Below are 20,599 nucleotides of genomic sequence, written 5' to 3'. Positions count from 1 at the left end.
CTCGCCAGGCACGATGGTGCACTCCTATAATCCCAGCAGCTCAGGAGGCTGAGACAGGAGGATCACAAGTTCGAGGCCAGCCTCAGCAACTTAGCAAGAACTAAAGCAACTTAGCAAGTCCCTGTCTTAAAATAAAAAATAAAATGGGCTGGGGATGTGGCTTAGTGGTTAAGCACCCCTGGGCTTAATATCCGGTACAAAAAAATAAATAAATAATAGACTTTATTTTTTTGGTACAGTTGCAGCTTGATAGAATAATTGAGCAGATAGTTGAGAGCTCCCATAGGTCCATCTCCCTGTGCACAATTTCATTCATTTATTATTAGCATCTTGCATCGGTGAAGTGCATTGAGGTGCCATGTTATTATTAAAGTCTAGGTTGACGTTAAGTTTCAGTCTCTCTCTCATCCACTTCTGTATTGAGAAATGCACTATGTCATGTATCTACTGACAAAGTGACATAAAGAATAGTTTCCCCTTCTTAAAAAATTCTTTTTGCCAGGGCTGGGGGCACCCGTGAGAGGTGGAGCACTTGATTATCACACATGAGGCCCTGGGTGCCAGCCCCAGCTCCGGAAACCAAGAAAATAGCCCTCATGATCCATTATGCACCTCGAGCCCTGAAATCAGTAAACGTTTTCCTGTCTCCATAGTTTTGCCCTCATTCAAGATGACACAGGGTTGGAACTAGTCTGTAGCCTCTTAAAACTGGCTTCTTTCACGAGCTTTTAAGATTCCTTCATGTCTTTTCCTGAGCTGTTTCACTAGCCCTGCCATCCTGAATACTGTAGTTTTATAGTAAGTTTAAACTTACTTAAAAGATTAAAAAAATTTTTAAGTTTGTTCTTCTTCCCATGACTACTCTAGGTCTTTTAATTTTCCACCTGATCTTTAGAATCAAACTGTTGGCACAAAATAACTTTCACAATATGACTTTTATTCTCACAACCTGATCCAGGTTGTGAGAATAAACTTGGGAACAAATATCAGCTGAACAATATGGAGTCTTTGTATCCATGAACATAGACTACCTTTCCATTTGTTGAGCTCTTTGGTTTCTTTCATCAGAGTTTTATAGTTTGCCTCAGACATATCCTATAATATTTGTTAGGTTTATACTTATGTGTTTTTCATTTTTTTTGTATGTATGTTTATGTGACTGGCATTAAGTTTTAATTCAAATTCCAATTTTTTGTCACTGGTATATGGGAAAGCAATTGACTTTTGTCTATTACTCTTGTAGCCTGAACTTGTGCTACAATGATTAATTCTAGGAGGTTTCTGGTTGACTCTTTGGGATTTTAGCATAAAGATAATTATATCATGCCGCAGTCTGGCTGGGCACAAAATCATGAGCCACTCACAGCTTTGTAGATTCAAACAGCAATTCTTTATTCCCGAATTCACACCGGCACGCTACACACGTTCTGAGGAAATCCACGTTCTGGCCAAATCCACATATTCCACCAGGCTTTGAATCCCAAATACCTTTCTGAATCCCACGAGAACTCAACGGGAACTCAAGGATTAGGCATGCCTGAGGCAGCAGGATACGCCCTCTTCCCAGCAGGGTACACCTTAAACCTGGAACCGCCCTAATCCAGTAGGATCCTCCCTAAACCCGGATCCACCCTGGTCCTCGAGCAGGGTCACCTTTCTCAAACATACATGCAATGTCACTGCAAATGTCCAAGGCAAGTCCATTTCCACGAGTCCTTCCTCTAAGCAACATGGGGTACGCTGGCAAGGAAATTGTCATACCTACTTGGCTAATGGCTCTCAGCAATATCATCCACAAAATGTGTTAGTTAGTCAGCTTTCTCTCACTGTGACAAAACACCTGAGAAAAACTGCTTAAAAAGAAGAAAGGTTTATTTTGGCTGGTAGTATCAAAGGCTTTAGTCCACAGTCACTTGTTTTGTTGCTTTGGGGCCTATAGCAAGAAGAGTGCTCACCCCATGGCAAAGAGAAAGAGGAAGGAGCTGGGCCCCCAAGCACACACTTAACACCCTCACTTCTCTCCACAAGGCCCGGCCTCCCGAGATGGCCACTACTTCCCAACAGTACCATGGGCGGGGAACAAGCCTTCAACCCTGGAGCCTTTGAAGGACATTTAAGATCCAAACCATAACACACAGACACTTTGGCTTCTTCCTTCTCAGTCTACAGACCGATTCTTCTTTTCTTTGTCTTGTTGCATTAGGTAGGATTTCCAGTATGATGGTGAAGCGCTGGGGAGGGGATGTGGCTTTGACCTTGACGTTTAGGGGACAGCAATGGGGTTTCTCGCCACCAAGCAATGTGTTAGCAGCAGGGTTTTAGCCTGGGTCTCTGAGGGTTCTTATCAGGATGGTGTTGGATGTCATCAAATGACTTTTCTGCACCTAGTGACATCGGGTGACTTCTTTCTTCCTTAGCCTGTCAATGCAATGGGTTATATTAGCTGACATTTGGATGTCGAATCAGGCTTACAGGACTGGGATGAGTCTTGCAGTGCCCACGTTATTGGGTCTGACTCATGAACATCTTTAAGGACTTTGGCATCTGAGTTCATGAGGGATAATGGTCTCTAGTTTTCCTTTCTTTTCGTTACTGGTTTGGGGTTTCAGTATTAAAGTAATGCTGGTCTCATAGAAGCAAGTCAGATTCTTTCTGCTTCTGTTTTCTGGAAGGGATAGTAAAATAAATGGTATTATTTCTTCCTTAAGTGTTTGGTAGATTTCACCAATGAAACCTTTCCTTTTTGACAAGTTATTACTTTTGGGGGGCTGGAGGTACCGGGGATTGAACTCAGGAGCACTGGACCACTGAGCCACACCCCCAGCCCTATTTTGTGTTTTACTTAGAGACAGATTCTCACTGAGTTGCTTAGGGCCTCGCTTTGGCTGAGGCTGGCTTTGAACACATAATCCTCCTGCCTCAGCCTCCCGAGCTGCTGGAATTACCATGCCACCATGCCTGGCATGATTTCGGTGATTTCTTTTTTTTTTTAAAGAGAGAGAGAGAGAGAGAGAGAGAGAGAGAGAGAGAGAGAATTTTTAATATTTATTTTTTCTTAGTTCTCGGCGGACACAACGTCTTTGTTGGTATGTGGTGCTGAGGATCGAACCCGGGCCGCACGCATGCCAGGCGAGCGCGCTACCGCTTGAGCCACATCCCCAGCCCCTCAGTGATTTCTTTTCTAATATTTTTTAGCTCTTCTTTTTCTATTCTCCTAGATTTAAATTTAGATCATTGATTCTAGAACTTTCTCCTTTTATTGTATATGCATCACCATTTTTGCTAGATCTTCCAAATTTTGAGAGGCTATATTTTCATTCAGTTAAAATGTTTTAACATTTTGATTTCATCTCTGCTTCATGTGTTGTTGCTTAGAAATAGGTTTTTAATCTCCAAATATTTAGGGACTTTCCAGCTATCTTTCTGTGATTTATTTGTAGTTTATTATCATTGTGGCCTGAGACCATCCTTGGTCTGGTTTCTAATATTTTAAATTTGTTAAGTTTTTTTTTTTTTTTTTTTTTTTTTTTTTTTTTTTTTTTTTTTTTTTAGACACCAGAGAATGGTCTAGCTTGTCGAATCTTCCATGAGAACTTGAGAAGAAGGCATGCACTGCTATTGTTGGATTCAGAATCTACAAATGTCAATTAGAACCTGTTGAGGGCTGGGGATGTGGCTCAAGCGGTAGCGCGCTCGTCTGGCATGCGTGCGGCCCGGGTTCGATCCTCAGCACCACATACCAACAAAGATGTTGTGTCTGCCGAGAACTAAAAAATACATATTAAAAAAAATTCTCTCTCTCTCTCTCTCTCTCTCTCTCTCTCTCTCTCTCTCTCAAAAAAAAAATTTAAAAAAAAAAAAAAAAAAAAAAAAAAAAAGAACCTGTTGATTGACAGGCTGATCAGCTCAACTGCATCCTTACTGATTTTCTGCCTTCTGGATCTGCCAGTCACTCAAAGGGAGGCATCAAAGTCTCCAACTTCCAGCTTTATTATTATTCAATAATATTCTTATCCAAATAATCATGGATTCGTCTATTTTTCCTTAAGGTCTATCCATTTTTGCTTCATGTATTTTGAGTCTCCTCTTTTAGTCAGCTGTTTCGCTGCTGTGACAAAAAGACCCCGCAAGAACAATTTTAAGGAGGAGAAGTTTATTTGAGGGCTCAAGGTTTCAGAGGTCACCATCCACAGTCAGCAGGCTCCATTCCTGGGGCTCAGGTGAGGCTGAACATGATGGTGGAAGAGTGTGGCAGAGGGCAGCAGCTCACAGGATGATCAGGAAGCAGAAAGAGTCCACTCCCCAGATGCAGATATAGACCTCAAAGCCATGCCCCAAATGCCCACTCCTCTAGCCACACCCCACTCACCATCGGGGTATTAACTCACTGATTGGGTTAAGCCTCTTATAACCCAATCACTCCACTTCTGAATGTTCTTGCATTGTCTCTCACATGAGCTTTGAGGGGATGCTTCACACCTAAACCATGACACTCTCTGATTTTTAGCTACATCTACATTGAAGACTTTTATTGGAGAAGCATTTGATTACTCTTAGTTTGGTATATCCCTCCTGTCACTTTTAATCCAACTGTGCCTTTATATTTACTGTTAGTTTCTTATTAACCACATACAGTTGGGTCTTTTTTTAAAATCCACTCTAGCAGTCTCTGCCTTTTACTTGGTGTATTTAGACCATTTACGTTTAAAGTGATTATTGATATAACTGAGCTAATATCTACCATGTTGGCAATTGTTTTCTATTCATTGCATTTTTTTTTTTGGTTTTGTTCTGTTTTTGTAAAACAATCTTCTCTTTTTTCTGCCTTTTCTAGTTTTAATTGAACATTTGACGTGATTCAATGTTCTCTCAACATTTCGGTTTCAGTTTACAAAATTCTTGCTCTCTGATCATTCTCAGCATGGCATTACAGAAAGGCAAGAAGTCTAAGAGATCATTCTGAAATTTGAATATGGACTTTAGTCATCCAGGAGAATTTTTTTTTCAGTGCTAGGGATTGAACTCAGGGCCTGGCCCATGCTAGGTAAGTACTTTACTAAATCCTCAGCCCTGAAAATGGAATTTTTGATTCTGGAAATTTGGGGTACCTTCCCTAGTGAATAGTCAAGGTTTTATTTCCTAGTTTTGCATTTTCCTATTTTAAAATAGATTCCTATTTAAAACTCATATGGGAGAAGTTTAAAGGCAATAGAACCGCTGGAAATCTTAGGACTGTTATTCACGTTGAATGCTCCTAGATTAAAATCACAGCTGAGAAACAGTTCTCTTAAAGAGGTCTGAAATATCTTACCAAGAAATACTTTAAGAAGCTGGAGTTGTGGCTTAGGGCTGGGGTTGTGGTTCAGTGTACAACACTTGCTTAGCACGTGTGAGGAGTTGGGTTCAATCCTCAGCACAACATAAAAATAAATAAGTAAAATAAAGGCATCTACAACTGTCCATCTACAACTAAAGAACATTTTTAAAAAGAAATATTTAAGAAGCATAATCCTCATGATTGGCTTCATGTGACTATATCAGATAAGGAGATTTATGAATTTCGTCACTTCCTCCTTAGTCAAGACGAAGACGGCTCAGTGTCTGAGGACTGGGTAAACTCTCCTGCTCTAGGGTTTTGCTTTTGAATACAACAAATGAAGTACACATGAGAAAGAAACATCTAAGATGGATTTTTAGTTTATCGGTGAATAAAACACCTAGTACTGACAATTTTCAGTGGTTGTTGTAGAGTTTGCGATATTTATTAACAACCTTGTCTGAAACCATTTTTCAAATAACACTATCAGGTCACAGAGTGTACAAGAGCCTTATAACCAACTACTTCTCATTCCTCCTTCCCATCCCTATACCATTCATTTTATTCCATTCATTTCATTTATCCATCTGCTGTAACCGCCCAATGTATTGCTATTATTATTATTTTGAATTAAAGGTGATTAGAAATATTAATTTTTTTTTAGAATTTTTTATTCCACATTAGTTCATTGGTTCTCAGATCTTACTCTTAGGTAGATGGAAGTTTCTGACCCATGTCCTTTTCCCGTCTCTCTAAAGAACTTCTTTTAGCATTTCTTAGAAGGCGGAACTATTGGCAACAAATTCCCTTGGTTTTTATTTGTCTGGGAAAATCTTTATTTGTTCTTCACCTGTGAAGGACAATTTTGCTGGATATAAAATTTTAGGTTGGTGGGGTTTCTTTCGACACTTGAAATAATTCGCTCCTGGGGCTTAAACATGGATGTGCGCCTGAGGAACTGCTGGATCTGGTGGCCTAAACATGGACATGCACTGGAGGAACTTCCGGATCTAGGGGCCTAAACATGGAAGCCTGAAATGCTTCCAGATCCTGGAGCTTAAACATGGACATGCGCCTGAGGAACTTCCGGATCCAGGGGCCTAAAAATGGAAGCCTGAAATGCTTCCGGATCCAGGGTCTTAAACATGGACGTGCACGTGAGGAATTTCCGGATGCTACGGCCTAAACATGGATGCCTGAGGAACTTCCGGACCCAGGGGCTTAAACATGTACGTGCACCTGAGGAACTTCCGGATCCATGGGCCTAAATATGGATGCCTGAGGCACTTCCGGATCCATGGGCCTAAATATGGACGCCTGAGGCACTTCCGGATCCATGGGCCTAAATATGGACGCCTGAGGCACTTCCGGATCTGGGGGCCTAAACATGGACACCTGAGGAACTTCCGGATCCTAGAGCCGAAACATGGACATCACCTGAGGAACTTCCGGATCCGGGGGCCTAAACATGGACGCCTGAGGCATTTCTGGATCTCAGAGCCTAAACACGGATGCCTGAGGAACTTCCGGATCCAGGGGTCTAAATATGGACATGCACCTATCGAACTTCCGGATCCTGGGGCTTAAACATAGACGTGAGCCTGAGGAACTTCCAGATCCAGGAGCCTAAACATGGACGTGTCCCTGGAACTTCTGGGTCCTTGTGCCTATAAAGGGCAGGGTGTGACTCTCACAAGGGACGTGGCCCATGAAGGGGAGCTGAGTGGGGCCTATTGGGGGGCAGACTGAGCTATCGCACCCTGAGCTTGAATGTGTTGGGCCTTCCCCTGGGTGTCACTTCGTCCCCTTCCAGGCAGTGCCAGGGAGAAAGTGAGACCAGGCGCAGGGGCCAGGCCCTGAGGTGGGACACCGTCTTTCTCCTCGCTTAGCCAGGCGCCTGGCCTGGCTGGGGACGGGGATATCTTGTGACACTGGCTGCCTCCCGCATCCCTGCCCCAGGACCTCAGGGACCACAGGCGGGGAATCGTTGACATGATTCTCCCCTGGCCGCTGACCCTCAGTCCCGGGGTCTGCCCAGGGAGAGCTCTGTCTCCCAGAGGGTCAGGGGGCCCCTGTGACCTGCTGTTCCTTACCCACCGTCATCCTGGGCGAACACAGGTCAGGACACCAGACGCTACTGAGAGTGACATCTCCTGGATGGGCAGCTGGGGACTTTGCCTCTGTCCCCAGGCCTCGGACACCAGATGATCCCCCCCCCCCCCAGAGACAGAAAATAACCCCATACAGCCCAAGACTTGTTTTTAAGCTTTGGATTCTGAAATTTTCCTGCTGCCACCTTCTTTGTGAAGCCAGTTTTTCAACAGAGACAATATTCCAGGGGAGAAAAATCAAAACAAAACATGGAGTCAGTCAAACCAAGCTGACCCTTCTGGTCCTCCCAGAGAAATCTGGATTGAGAACAACCATCCTCAACTGGTGAAATAGTGAAGTTCCCTTGTCCTTATTTTGTGTAAGCAAAACAAATAATCTGATGTTAACTCATCAAATTATTTTTGATGAATGCTTGGCTCATAGGAAAACTGATTCTGTTTTATGGAATCCCTGATTTTAAAATGTAAAATGCAGCCAATTAGGACTGTTAAATTCCACTGTCATAATTCTGTTCTTTGATAGCAGAAATAAATAAACCTTTAAAAAAAAAAAGAAAAGAAAAAAAGAAATAATTCGCTCCTGTTGACCCAGACAAGTGTTTCCTTTTTAAGAAAGCTGTTTTTAGGTGTGATTGAGTTTTGTTTGCCTTCGTTTTGATTTTCTGTAGTTTTAAACATGATATTTAGGGCGGAGACATTTTGGTACTTTTCCTGCACGGTCTTCTTTGGGTTTCCTGGACCTCTGGATCGATGTTTGTCATTCATTTGGACAATTCTTGCAGCTGTTATCATTTTTTTTTTAAGAGAGAGTGAGAGAGGAGAGAGAGAGAGAGAGAGAGAGAGAGAGAGAGAGAGAGAGAATTTTTAATATTTATTTTTTAGTTTTTGGCGGACACAACATCTTTGTTGGTATGTGGTGCTGAGGATCGAACCCAGGCCACACGCATGCAAGGCGAGCGCACTACCGCTTGAGCCACATCCCCAGCCCTTATCATTTCAATTATCAATGTTTTCTCATTTTCTTCTCCTTGTGATATTTTTATGACACATACACACCACTGCCGCCCCCAACCCGCGCAGGCAGCTGAACGAAGGTCCCTTGTGTAAATTTATGGTGACACAAAATAGAACACAGACACAATTTACTTTGACCCAAGCTTCAGGACAGCTCCCCCCAACCCCAAGTCTGGGCCTGGTTGCAGTTTTCTCCGCAGACCTATGTTTTCTGTCTTGCCTGTTAGCAGGTTTTATCTTTTTAAATCTGAATCCAATTGTGATGACTTGAGTAATAGGAACTGAGATAGTTAGGATCTTTTATGTCCCTCTGGCTAGGAACTGGGCTGGGACCCCTGTTTGCTGGGGCCGGCAATGTCAGAGGCTACAGCTTGCTCCTTGTTTCTCCTCCCCTCCCCTCTCTGTTTGGGTTTCCTGAAGGACTCCTTCTTAAATAAAGTCCGTCTATGGCTCTCGCACTCACCACCGGCTGGAATTATTCCGGAGCCTGTTAATGAGGTGGTTGGGAGTTGGGGAGGGAAATACTCTGTGGATATAATTAGGTCTCGCCATCGAGTGGGCCTGAGTCCCAGGCCTATGACTTCAAGATCATTTCTTCGACCATTTTTTTTTTTAAATTTCTTGCTTCACTTGAGACAGGAAGGCTACGAAGGGCTGGCTTTAAACTCATTTCCCTCCTCGGGTCAGATAAGGCTCTGATAGAGTACTTTCCTCTGGAGAGAAGGCCTTTGTTAGGAGAATGCTTTGGGTGTATTTCCTAATCTCATTTCCCGCCCCCTGGGTGTACTTAAAAGTGGTTATTCCCTCCCTTGTGTTTCCTGAAGCGTGAGGATATTTTTCTTTGATCTTTCAGAACTGCTAGACTCCTAGAAGTGGAAAACCATGCAAGTGGGAGGCTCCTCCAAAGACTCTGTGCCCCAGAAGTTACCAACTTTCCAAGCTGGTTCACACACTCAGCCTCGTGCCATTTATCAAAATCACCATTAAAGGGTTCCTACCAGTGATTTGGTTCTGATACCCTAGATTCATCTGCTTATCCTGGGTCCTTGATTCTCCAATGGATCTAAGAAAAGTGTTAGGCTGTCCACGTCAGCGTTTCTCCTGGGAGCGGGGCGGTGACCAGGGCCACCTCTGGACATGTCGGAACTGTGATGGAGCCCCATCTTGCAGTTGTAAACTTACTTGTCTTAGTTTGGCTTCCCCTGGGAGCAGACTCTGAGGTCAGGATTCTAATGCAGGCAGCGATCCTGGGAAAACCAGTAGAGACCTAGTGATCCTCGGGGGAAGCCAGACGGGGAGGGCAAAGAGTCCCCCCAGGTTGGGGTATGGATCAGGAATCACTCTTTTCCCCTGGGCTCAACTTTGCCAGAGAACTCTGGGAAACAGTGGAGAACGGGCACCTCAGACCTATTCCACCAGGCGGGCAGGAGCCGGGGTCTTGAGACACCTACTTCTCTCAGTCATTGATTATTGGCTCAGATGATCAATGATGATCGAGGACGGGTTGAGCGTGGTTCTTGGCCCGGGAAATGGCAAAGCGGGTGGAATGCCGGCAAAGGAACATCGATGGCAAGGTTGCTCCTCTCTCAAGTGAGGAATGACGTCCCCAGCGTCCCCTACCCCGAGAACCAGAGGTGGACAGGCCGGAGAGAAGGAGACGGAGAGGAACAAGTGGGGGTCTGAAGAAAGAAGTATTCCCAAGCGTATTTAAAAGCATCCCTCTTTCTCCACCCGACACGATGCTGGGTCCGTTGAATTCCCAGGTGTCAGTCAAGGGGAGAGTGGCAGGGCACAGTTAGCTGGCAAAATGTGTCCTGTCCTTTATCACCTCTCCCACGGAAAGGTACCGTCTGGTTCCCTCCTCTGCACTGTGCTGTGGCCTCTGGGATTCTCCTAAGGAAGAGGATGCTTGGTGATCATGTGACTTCCAGGGCTGGAAAGAAGCTACACTTGTACCCGTGGTACCCCTCCCCCTCCTCTCCCCCTCCCCCTTCCCCCCTCTCCTCCCCCCTCCCTTTCCTTCCTCCTCTTTCTCCTCCTCTCCTCCTTCTTCTCTCCCCCTCCTCCCCCGCCCCTCCCCTCCCCTCCCCCACCCCGCCCCTCCTCTCCTCACCCCCTCCCTTCCCCCTCCCCTCCCTTCCCCCCTCCCCTCCCCCCCAGCCTGTGAGAACTCAGCTCCCCTGGTGCCACCGTGCTGGACCGAGCACATTGGAGGGATCGCCCAGGGCTGCAGAGAGAGGCCTGAGGAGTCCCAGCTGTTGGGACGGCCCAGCCCAGGCCCAGAGACGTGAACACGCTCCTCTTCCAGATGCTTCCAGCTGCCAGCCCTGGAGTCATCCCAGCCGCCTCCGAGGGGCGTCAGAGGAGCGGAGCCCTTTGAACTCTGACCGAGTTGCAGAATCATGAGTGAAATCAACGTCGCTGATGTTCCAAGGAGCCGCGGAGCAGAGCCCAGACAGGCTGTCTCCCCTGGCTGCCAGGCTGCGCCCATAAGCAATTAAGCGCGGCTGGGTCTGGGGGGAGCTTGTTGTGCAGCCGGAAGCCGGGTCAGCTGGGCTCCTAGGGCGGGCTTCCCTCAGCCTGCCACAGACCCCGGGTGGCTGGAGGGGCAGCGTGTCCTCCTGAGCCCGTGGACCAGGACTCTGGATCAGGGGGACCCTGCTCTGGCTTCCTCAGCCTCCCTGGGGCCGGGGCTGGCTGCTGACCTTGTCCCACTGAGAAGACACAGAGATCTGAGTGTGGGGGGGGGCTTCTTTGGGGGCGCTGTTGGCTTTCCTAACAGAAAAGGTCCTCACACAGTGTCCTATCATCGTGAGGGAAGGCCAAGTGACTGCAGAGTGGGACCCAGCATCGTCCCATGCTGTCATCCCAACAGCTCGGGAGGCTGAGGCAGGGGGATGGCAAGTTCAAGGCCAGCCTCAGCAACTTAGCAAGGTCCTAAGCCAAGTAGCAAGACTTGGCCTCAAAATAAATAAATAAGGCTGGGGAGGAGGCTCAGTGGCTAAGCACCCCAGGGCTCCATCCCAAAATAAGACAAAAAAAAAAAACAAACAAAACCCCTGCAGGCTGGGAGCCCTGACCTCCGGGCCACCTGAGTCAACTGCAGTCACAGCCGACATCTAGCCGTCTTGTAAGTCCCGGTGTCTTTGAGCAGCAGAACCACACCAGTTAGGATGGACCTGTGGCCTCCACGTAACTGGAGAAAATGTGGATCTGTTTAGGCTTCTGATCACGGAGCATTTTCAATTTTGCTTTGTAACAGAGCAGGCCCCGGGGACCTCCTGACGGTTGGAATCATCTGAGACCTCTCAGCTGACTCGGTTCAACGGGCGTTGGTGGGTGACCTGCCAAGAACCCTGAGTCAGGCTCTGAGGACGTAGCCAGAGACTGGTCATAGGGGCCGAGGATTTGTCCCTTTTGCTGCTATCCTTGGGACAGAATGACAGTGGTTCCTATTTTATTATGTTAGGAAAGGCAGGTTCCACAAACGGGCTTTCTGTAAAGGAAATGGTGATGGTGATGGTGATGGTGATGGTGATGGTGATGGTGATGGTGGTGATGGTGATGGTGGTGATGGTGATGGTGGTGATGGTGATGGTGGTGGTGATGGTGATGGTGATGGTGATGGTGGTGGTGATGGTGGTGGTAATAGTGGTGGTGGTGATGGTGATGGTGATGGTGATGATGGTGATGGTGATGGTGGTGATGATGATGGTGATAGTGATGGTGATGGTGATGGTGGTGATGGTGATGGTGGTGATGGTGATGGTGATGATGGTGGTGATGGTGGTGATGATGGTGGTGATGGTGATGGTGGTGATGGTGATGGTGATGGTGGTGATGGTGATGGTGGTGATGGTGATGGTGGTGATGGTGATGGTGGTGATGATGATGGTGATAGTGATGGTGATGGTGATGGTGGTGGTGATGGTGATGATGATGATGGTGATGATGGTGGTGATGGTGGTGATGATGGTGGTGATGGTGATGGTGATGGTGGTGATGGTGGTGATGGTGGTGGTGATGGTGGTGGTGATGGTGGTGGTGGTGGTGATGATGGTGGTGGTGGTGGTGATGGTGGTGATGATGGTGGTGATGATGGTGGTGATGGTGGTGGTGATGGTGGTGGTGGTGGTGATGGTGGTGATGGTGGTGGTGATAGTGGTGGTGGTGATGGTGGTGGTGATGGTGGTGATGGTGGTGGTGATGGTGGTGGTGGTGGTGATGGTGATGGTGGTGGTGATGGTGATGTGATGGTGATGGTGGTGATGGTGGTGGTGATAGTGGTGGTGGTGATGGTGGTGGTGATGGTGGTGATGGTGGTGGTGATGGTGGTGGTGGTGGTGATGGTGATGGTGGTGGTGATGGTGATGTGATGGTGATGGTGGTGATGGTGGTGGTGATGGTGGTGGTGATGGTGATGGTGGTGATGGTGATAGTGATGGTGATGGTGATGGTGGTGATGGTGATGGTGATGGTGATGGTGATGGTGGTGATAGTGATGGTGATGGTGATGGTGGTGATGGTGATGGTGATGGTGGTGATGGTGATGGTGGTGATAGTGATGGTGATGGTGATGGTGGTGATGGTGATGGTGATGGTGGTGCTAGTGATGATGGTGGTGATGGTGATGGTGATGGTGGTGATGGTGATGGTGATGGTGATGGTGGTGCTAGTGATGATGGTGGTGATGGTGACGATGTGATAGGACCTGATGTGCTGCAGCACTGCTATGTGCCTGGTCTGTTGCAGGCTCTTGCCATATATCAATCCATCTCCATTTTGCACATGAGAACCCAGGGGATCTTGTTCATCCCCCACAGCTGGGCAGTGTTGAGTGGGCACAGTTTCTCGCTGGAACCTGACAGATTCTGGGGGTCCCTTTCTCTTGCTGCAATGGGCAGGATGCCCCCCGAGCAGTGCACCGCAGGCCTAGTGGTTCCGGCTGAAGGGCAGCAGACATCTGCTTGCTTCCGTCACTGACTTCCAGGAGACAGACGGGGGGACGATCATGAATTACGCTGGTCTCCTGTCCGTGCTTTCTCTAGACCACTACCAGATTAGCTGGCACAGTTCCCAAAGTGGAGTGTGTCCCTCTCGGCTGGGAGCCGTCCTGGGGCTGCCTGTCGCTGGGGTGACAGCAGGGTCCTCAGCCTCAGCACCGAGGGCACCCCTATGCACTGCAGGTTCTCCCTCCATCAGGAGCCTGGGCCTCTGCCTACTGTAGCATCCCCCTTAGTTTCGACAACCGGAGTCACAAGCCGTGGCCAAGTATCCCCTGGAGAGCAAGGCGTCCCCGGATCACAGCGACTGTGTTCAAGGTGACAGACTTTGGACCTACATGATGTCATCAACCTCAGGACTCTGAGATGACTCTCCCTTCCAGACAGCGGGTCCCCAGGGGTGGAGACCCTGTCCAGTTTATCTCCCTTCTTGTCCCCTGGGGATCGTCTATAGCTCATAACAGTGAGGGGTCAAGCAATAGTAGTGACATGGAACACAGAATTGGGACGGGGACCAAGCTAGAGTGTAAACAGAAAGCCTGGGAGGGCCCGGGAGGGGGACTGAATTGGGTTCTGTTATGATGGCGGCAGAGGGAGGTGGGCGCCCGCCTGAGCAAGGGTCGGGGTGCACAGGGGTATCTCAGGGAGGGTTGGGGGGAGGCGGGACAAGCCATGCACCCAGGGCCTTGATACAAAAGGTCTTTGTTCTCGTCTGGACGTGGGGTATCTGGAAAAATCTCCTGTGCGAGGCAGAAATGTTGAGCGCGGAAATGATTAGATCAGGAGATCTGTAACCTAATCAGGGGATTGAGCCAGTTGGTGGATTAGTAATTTGAAAGGACGACTGTGCTGCGGGGTAACTGTAGGCAGCTGGGGTGGGGCTGGGGGAATTAGGTCGCTGGGGGCATGACCTCGGGACACCACGCTCTCCTGCCAGGATGTTCTGCCCCGGGCCCAGGACAATGGACTTGGCTCACCATGGACTGAACCTCTGAAACTGTGAGCGCCCCCCGATAAACTTTTCCTCCACTAAATTGTTCCCGTCAGGTGTTTTGGCCCCAGTGAGGCACAGTTGGCTCATAGGGTCTTGAGCAACCTCTGGAGGGTGTGAAGTCTTCCAAGGATTCCAAGCCAAGACGTTGGGTTTCAGAACAGTTCCTCTGGTTGCCGAGGGCGTGGACGGTGAGCCACGGGGAAGGACTGGCGGGTGTCGCGGTGATCTAAGGGAGAGTGGAGGCCCAGCAGAAGGATTGGAGGCATAGCCAGGCACGGGGGCTCACGCCTGTGATCCCAGAGACCCAGGAGGCTGAGGCAGGAGGATCACAAGTTCAAGGCCAGCCTGGACAACGTAGTGAGACCCTGTCTCAAAATAAAATAAAAAAGGCTGAGGATGTAATTTAGTGGCAGAGACTTTGCCTAGCATGGCCTGGGCTCAGTCCCCAGTTCCACTTTAAAAAACAAAAGAACAAAAGGTAGCAGCACCCAGCGGCGGGTGAGCAGGACTTCTCCAGCTGAGTTCTGAGACCAGGGACGGGGTGGCCCCAGGAAGGGGTCAGAAGCCGCAAGACCTGAAGGTGAGACCAAACCCTGGGTCACTGATCTGAGCCTGTAATCCACAGTGAGAGATGGACTTTCTATTTTTGGCCTCCATCAATCTCTCGCTCTCTCTCTCTCTCTCTCTCTCTCTCACACACACACACACACACACACACACGCACACACACACAGTCCACATCTATCTGTCTGAAGCAAAGATCTACAAGGCCCTGTCTCCTCTGCCACCAGCTATTCACTTTATTTTCTATTCTGCTCTATCTTATTCTCAAAATGCTGATCAGGAGCGAAACAAGAGCAAATGTACGGATCTCACTGATGGGAGGTCCCCCACTCAGCCAAGCTGACCTCCAGGGGTAGAAACTGTAGGGGGGCTGCCTGGGGTGCAGACCGGCTGGGGCTGGGTTGACTACAAAGAAGGCAGAGAAGCTGTTCCCCGTCTTGATTCGGCCTCGGTCACAGGGCTCAGGCCTCATCAAAAATAAATACATAAAAATAAATGCCACCAGGGGACTTCCCGGGGTTGTGGCCGCGTTCTCTATCTTGAGAGGCATTTGCATGGCACAGGTGAGCGCCTCAGGTCAAAACGCACCCCATGGGCCGCTTAGGATGTGTGCAGGGCACCGTAAGCAAAGTGTACACCAAAAAGGAAAAAACTGTGGTGGGCAGAATGTTAAGCCTTGGTTAACGATAGGCAGCTGACACCAGGTAGGGGCTTCTGGGTGGGCAACTTACTTTTAAAGTGCGTTAAGAAGCAAGATCGATTGAGGAATGGAGCCAGCAATGGAAAGATCAGTGGATGCGGGACAAAGTTAGTATTAGAAATGTTACTTTATGTCAAGACAGTTTGCTCAGAAAAAAAGACTTTCCTTTTTTCTTTTTTGATTTTTATTTATTCTTTTTAATTAACCGTGCCAGTAGAGTGTATTTTGACCTATTATACATACACAGAGTACAACTTCCCATTCTTGTGGGTGTACATGATGTGTCATTACGCTGGTCATGTGTTCATATACGGACACGGGAAAGTGATGTCCAGTTCATTCCACTGTCTTTCCCATTCTCATCCCCCCTCCCTTCTCCCCACTCCGCCCCCTTCCCTGTGAGTCAGCATTCACGAATCAGAGGGAATATTTGGCCTTTGTTTTTTTTTTTTTTTGGTGGGGGGGGGAATTGGCTCATTTCATTTAGCATGATAGTCTCCAGTTCCATCCAATTACCAGCAAATGCCATAATTCCATTCTTCTTCATGGCTGAGTAATATTCCACTGTGTTTATGTATTGCATTTTAAAAGAAGTCTTTTCAATCAATGGTGCAGGGCCACCCCCACGCAGAAGAACAAAGTGGGATCCTGGCCTCGTTCACTCTGAACGAATGAAGGACCTAAATGTAAGAGCTAAAGTTTAAAACTCTTAGGAAAGGGCTGGGGATGTGGCTCAAGCGGTAGCGCGCTCGCCTGGCATGCGTGCGGCCCGGGTTCGATCCTCAGCACCACATACCAACAAAGATGTTGTGTCCACCGAGAACTAAAAATAAATATTAAAAATTCTCTCTCTTTCTCTCCTCTATCACTCTCTCTTTAAAAAAAAATAAATAAAACTCTTAGGAAAAATGTAGACATAAATCTCCCTGACCTTGGGTTAGACAAGGGTGTCTTAACTATGACACAAAAGTAAAAGCAATAAAAGAAAATGTAGATAAGCTGGAAACCATTGAGTTTAAAGGCTTGTATGCTTTACGGGACTCGGCCATGGTGGGTGTGGTTTGTCCCCGGGCTTCATATGTTGGAGGTTTGTGGTGGTGCTCAGTGGTGGGAGCTTTATTTTATTTTATTTTATTTTTGGTTTGAACGCAGGAGTGCTTCACCACTGAGCCACATCCCAGCCCTTTTATATTTTATTTTGAAACAGGGTCTCACTAAGTGACTCTGGGCCTGGCTAAGTTGCTGAGGCTGGCCTCCAACTTGTGATCCTCCTGCTTCAGCCTCCTGACCCACTGGAATGGTTTGTGCCTCCATGCCTGGACAGTGGTAGACCTTCAAAAGACAGGTTCTAGTGGAAGGTCCATAGGTCACAGGGATATGCCCTTGGAAAGGATTAAGGCAGTTCTTCTGGAGCCCTGAGTTAGTTCTTCCCAGAGTGGGGTATTATATAAGTGTTCCTCCTCACCCTGGCTTCCTGTCTCACCTTGTGTTCATTTCCTGCCATGATACCATCTACCGTGATATTTGAGGAGAATCTGGCACCATGTCCTTGAACTTCCAGAACAATGAGTTAAATAAGCTTCTTTTCTTTATAAGTTACCCAGCCTCAGTTATTTTATGGTAGTAATAGAAAATGGACAAATACAGACACCATCAAAGTGAAAAGAAAATCCATGGAACAGGAGAAACTATTTTTGTAAATCACATATGGAATAAAGGACTTATATCTAGAATATATAAACTGCTATAATTCAATAATAACAATGCAAACCACTGATTTTAAAAGGGGCAAAGAACTTGAATAGTTCTCCAAAGAAGAACAGTTCTCCAAAGAAGATACCAAAGGGGTCCGGGAAAAAAAATGCAAAAATGCTTAACCTCATCAGAGAAATGCAAATGAAAGCCACAATGAGATCATATGGCACATCCACGAGGATGGCTATTAAAAACAAAACAAACAAACAAAAAAAAAACAGGTAATAGCAAATGTTGGTGGGGAAGTGGAGAAATGACCACTGGGATTGGAAAGGGTCTGGCAAGTGCTCACGTGGTTCAACCTGTAGTCCTGTGCTCCAGCCCCTCCCTGCTCCTAGGTCTAAACCAGGAGAAATGAAAACATACGCCCACACAAAGTTCTAAATACAAATGGCCTAGCAGCTTGACAGCAGGCGGAAGGGGAAAGGACCTGGATGTTCACCAACAATAAATAAAAGGTGATCTACACACAACAGAGATAGCATTTGGTGATAAAAAGACACATGTCATACGATGAATCCTTAAAACATCATACTGGGTGAAAGAGGCCAGGGTAAAGGGCCACCAGTTCTATGATTTTTTTTTTTTTTATGCAAAATGTCCAGAACAGGAAAATCTATACCAACAGCTAGTAAATTTGTGGTTACTTGGGCCTGGGAGAGTAGGAGACCAAGGTTGAGAGGTCCAGGACTTCTTCTTAGGGTATGAAAATGTTCCAGCTGGGCGCAGTGGCGCATGCCTGTCATCCCAGCAGCTTGGGAGGCTGAAGCAGGAGGATTACAGATTCAACGCCAGCCTCAGCAAAAGTGAGGTCATAAGCAACTCAGTGAGACCCTGTCTCTAAATAAAATACAAAACAGGACTGGGGATGGGGCTGAGTGGCTGAGTGCCCTGAGTTCAAACCCCAGTACCCACCCCACACCCCACCCCCCAAAAAAAGAAAGAAAATGTTCTAAAATTGGTGGTGATGATGTGGACACACCAAGGCCATTGAACAACCTTCAAAAATCAGTAAGAAGCACCGGGTGTGGTGGCACACGCCTGTCATCACTGCAATTTGGGAGGCTGAGGCAGGAGGATCGTGAGTTCAAGGCCAGCCTCAGCAATTTAGCATGGCCCTAAGCAACTTAGAGAGACCCTGACTCAAAATAAAAAGGGCTGGGGACATGGCTCAGTGGTGAAGCACCCCTGGGTTCAATCCCTGGCACCAAAAAAAAAAAAAAAAAAAAAGAAAAGAAAACACCCAAACCAAACAAACACCTCAAAACTCAATAAGCAGAAAACAAAGAGTCACTTTTTAAAATGGGCAGAACTTGTAAGCCCAGACATACAAACATGGACATACAGCAAATAAACACATGGACAGAGGCTCCACATCATCAGCCATTAGGGACATTGAAAACACAGCAAGAGGGCCGGGGCTGGGGCTTGGAGGCAGAGCAGGCGCCTAGCGGGTGTGAGGCACTGGGTTCGAACCTCAGCATCACATAAAGTAAAATAAAGACGCTGTGTCCACCTCTAACTAAAGAAAAATTTTTTAAAAATACAATAAGATATCATTGCACAAATATTCGAATGGCTAAAGATTTTTATTTTATTTATTTATTTATTTTTTTTAAAGAGAGAGTGAGAGAGGAGAGAGAGAGAGAGAGAGAGAGAGAGAGAGAGAGAGAGAGAATTTTTAATATTTATTTTTTAGTTCTCGGCAGACACAACATCTTCGTTGGTATGTGGTGCCGAGGATCGAACCCGGGCCGCACGCATGCGAGGCGAGCGCGCTACCGCTTGAGCCACATCCCCAGCCCCAAGATTTTTAAAATAGTGACAATACCAGGTAACAGTAAAGGACTGGAGGAACCCGAATTCCCATACAGCGCTGATGCGGGTGCAAACTGATCCAGTTGTTAGGAAAAGTTTCTTACGTAGTAAAATACGAGACCCTTGCCCCCTTCTAGGACTTACCCCGGAGAAAGGAAGACTTAGGCCCCTACACAAACCCTGTCTGCAAAGGTGCGCAGGGATTTTAACTGTGATGTCCCTTAGCTAGCAACCCGGACAGAGAAAACGATCCATCCACCCAAGGGCATGCGACATGGCAATATAAGGACATTTGTGGTACAGAGGACACCCCACCCGCACGCATCTCGGATGCTTGATGCATTACGCATTCCCCGGGAAGCCGGACTCACATGCTCCATACCATGTGGCTCTATTTATAGGGCCAAGTATAGGGACAGAAAATAGGCCAGCAGCCGGGGGGTCAGGGGTGGGAGGCAGGGTCGGCTGCACAGGGCATGGGAGAACTTTCTGGATGCAGTCAACTCTTCTGGGTGGCTTACGTGGCAGCTGCTGCCCTGGGTTTCTCAAGACCCATAGAAAGGACTGCGTACCGAGCGAGCGCGCGTCCCACTTCAGTTGTACAAATGCGCACTCACGGTGGGGGGTCTCCGGGGAGGGGACACGGGGACTCGGTGGACAACTCTCTTGACGACTTAGTGTGTCTGAACACGTTCATAATCGTAGGTTTGGTGGAAAAACATCAAAAAGGTGTTGGGTGGCGGATGAGCATGAAGAAATGCCCGAGGACGCACCGGAGACGGGGAGGCACTCCGCCTTTCCCAGTCGTGGCTGTGACTTTGAAAACGACTGCTTGAGACCAGATGGTGGCATCTGACCTTCCCCTGGGCTCCTGGTCGGTGGACTGCACTGGGCCGATAACGTCCCCCTCTCCAGGCCCCCGGATGGTGGAGGTCCCGTGGGAGGCTGGGGTGCGTGCCCGGCTCCTTCCTATCCTCCGAGGGGCGCACCTTAGAGGGAAATGCCACATCCTTCCTCCACGTCAGCCTGGGTGGAGCACAGAGGGCAGGGATGTCCCCAGAAGTCACCAGTGTGGATGACAAGGATGAGCCCTGTCCCATCAGCTAGGTCAGATTTGGGTGTCTCCCCTTCTCTCTGGGTGGACAGAGACTTCCTAACAGGGACAGAGGGTCCCTTTCTCCTCAGCCTTATCTCAGGGGACACAGGGCCAGGCTTACTTTGATGTATTGATGGAACCCGTCCCTGTATCTGCCACCTTATTGGAGTGGTGGGTAATGTCAACTTATAAGGGGGACGTGAGCCAGGAGGTATTCCCATTGGGGA

Source organism: Spermophilus citellus, assembly GCF_964194105.1.
Source record: "Spermophilus citellus genome assembly, chromosome: 6".
NCBI lineage: Eukaryota > Metazoa > Chordata > Mammalia > Rodentia > Sciuridae > Spermophilus > Spermophilus citellus.
The sequence above is the reverse complement of the archived record's forward strand: the minus strand, read 5'-3'. Positions refer to the sequence as shown.